General features: G+C 36.1%; 1 non-coding gene across 1 annotated transcript; it reads right to left on the bottom strand.

Moving 5' to 3' along the window:
* Positions 1–1,654: 1,654 nt before the first annotated feature.
* On the bottom strand, positions 1,655–1,762 carry LOC130951283 (small nucleolar RNA R71). The gene has a single exon (XR_009073905.1). It is a non-coding gene; the product is annotated as a small nucleolar RNA R71 (small nucleolar RNA).
* Positions 1,763–1,990: the final 228 nt, after the last annotated feature.

Raw genomic sequence — 1,990 nt, 5'->3', positions numbered from 1 at the left:
TCATCTTAAGTTTGGTGTCAAATGCATGTTTTTGTTATACTTTTCGAATCCATGCATGTATTTCTTTGTTTTGATCTTTGAATTCTTCTGGCTTGAGTGTTTATATGTCTCATATAGTGTCAGTAGTATACAAACTGCTAAGTTTGGTGTCTTGCATGCATTGTTATTTGATTCTTGTTGCATTTTGATTATTAAAAATCCAAAAATATTTTTTATTTGTGTCTTCTCAAGTCAATAATACAAGGAATTGAAGATTCAGAACATACTGCAGAGGAATTATACAGAAAAAGCTGGGCATTCAAAATTGCCCAGTGAGAAGGCAGACTGGCGTTTAAACGCCAGCCAGGGTACCTGGTTGGGCGTTTAACGCCCAAAAAGGGTGCATTTTGGGCGTTAAACGCCAGAATGTATACCATTCTGGGCGTTTAACGCCAGGATGGTGCTAGGGGGAGAATTTTGTTTTCAAATCAATTTTTTTTCAAGTTTTCAAAGTTTTTCAAATCAAATCTTTTTCAAATCATATCTTTTCAATCAAATGTTTTCAAAATCAATTTCTTTCCTTTTTCAAAGATACTTACTAACAATTAATGATTTGATTGAACATTTTTTTGCCTTTTCTATTAAGAAAGGTTTTATGTTTGAATCATATCTTTTCTTGTTAGGCAAGTCATCAAATTTTTTTAAATCATATCTTTTCAAATTGTTTTCAAATCATATCTTTTAAAATTGTTTCAAATCATATCTTCTCAATCACATTTCTTTTACCCAATCATATCTTCTCAACCACATCTTTTCAAATAGTTTTCAATCAAATCTTTTTAAATTCTAATTTCAAAATCTTTTTCAAAAATCACTTTAATTCTTTTCCACTTTCAATTTTCGAAAATTATTAACATCTTTTTAATTGAATTTTCGAAAATTCTCTTCCCTCCTTCCCACATCCTTCTATTTATGGAGTACTACTCCTTCTCAATGCACAATTCGAACTCTATCTAATCAAGTTCGAATTCTTCTACCTTCTCTTCTTTTATTTTTCTTTTCCTCTGACACTTCAAGGAATCTCTATACTGTGACATAGAGGATTCCATATTTTCTTGTTCTCTTCTCTTTCATATGAGCAGGAACAAAGACAAAGGCATTCTTGTTGAAGCTGACCCTGAACCTGAAAGGACCTTGAAGCGAAAGCTAAGAGAAGCTAAGACTCAACTCTCTGTTGAGGACCTGACCGAATTCTTCAAGGAAGAAGAACCCATGGCAGCCGAAACAACAACATACCAACAATGCAAGGAAGGTGCTGGGTGACTTCACTGCACCTACTCCTGATTTCTACGGGAGAAGCATCTCTATCCCTGCCATTGGAGCAAACAACTTTGAGCTTAAGCCTCAATTAGTTTCTCTAATGCAACAGAATTGCAAGTTCCATGGACTTCCAATGGAAGATCCTCATCAGTTCTTAGCTGAATTCTTGCAAATCTGTGACACAGTCAAGACTAATGGGGTAGACCCTGAGGTCTACAGACTGATGCTATTCCCTTTTGCTGTAAGAGACAGAGCTAGAATATGGTTGGATTCTCAACCTAAAGAAAGCCTGGACTCTTGGGAAAAGCTAGTCAATGCCTTCTTGGCAAAGTTCTTTCCACCACAAAGATGGAGTAAGCTTAGAGTGGAAGTCCAAACCTTCAGACAGAAGGATGGAGAATCCCTCTATGAAGCTTGGGAAAGATACAAACAATTAATCAGAAGATGTCCTTCAGACATGCTTTCTGAATGGAGCATCATAGGTATTTTCTATGATGGTCTCTCTGAACTATCCAAGATGTCCTTGGATAGCTCTGCTGGAGGATCTCTTCATCTGAAGAAGACGCCTGCAGAAGCTCAAGAATTGATTGAAATGGTTGCAAATAACCAATTCATGTACACTTCTGAAAGGAATCCTGTGAACAATGGGACTAGTCAGAAGAAAGGAGTTCTTGAGATTGACACTCTGAAT

Source organism: Arachis stenosperma, chromosome 1 (genome assembly GCF_014773155.1).
Source record: "Arachis stenosperma cultivar V10309 chromosome 1, arast.V10309.gnm1.PFL2, whole genome shotgun sequence".
NCBI classification, from domain to species: domain Eukaryota; kingdom Viridiplantae; phylum Streptophyta; class Magnoliopsida; order Fabales; family Fabaceae; genus Arachis; species Arachis stenosperma.
The sequence above is the reverse complement of the archived record's forward strand: the minus strand, read 5'-3'. Positions and strand labels throughout refer to the sequence as shown.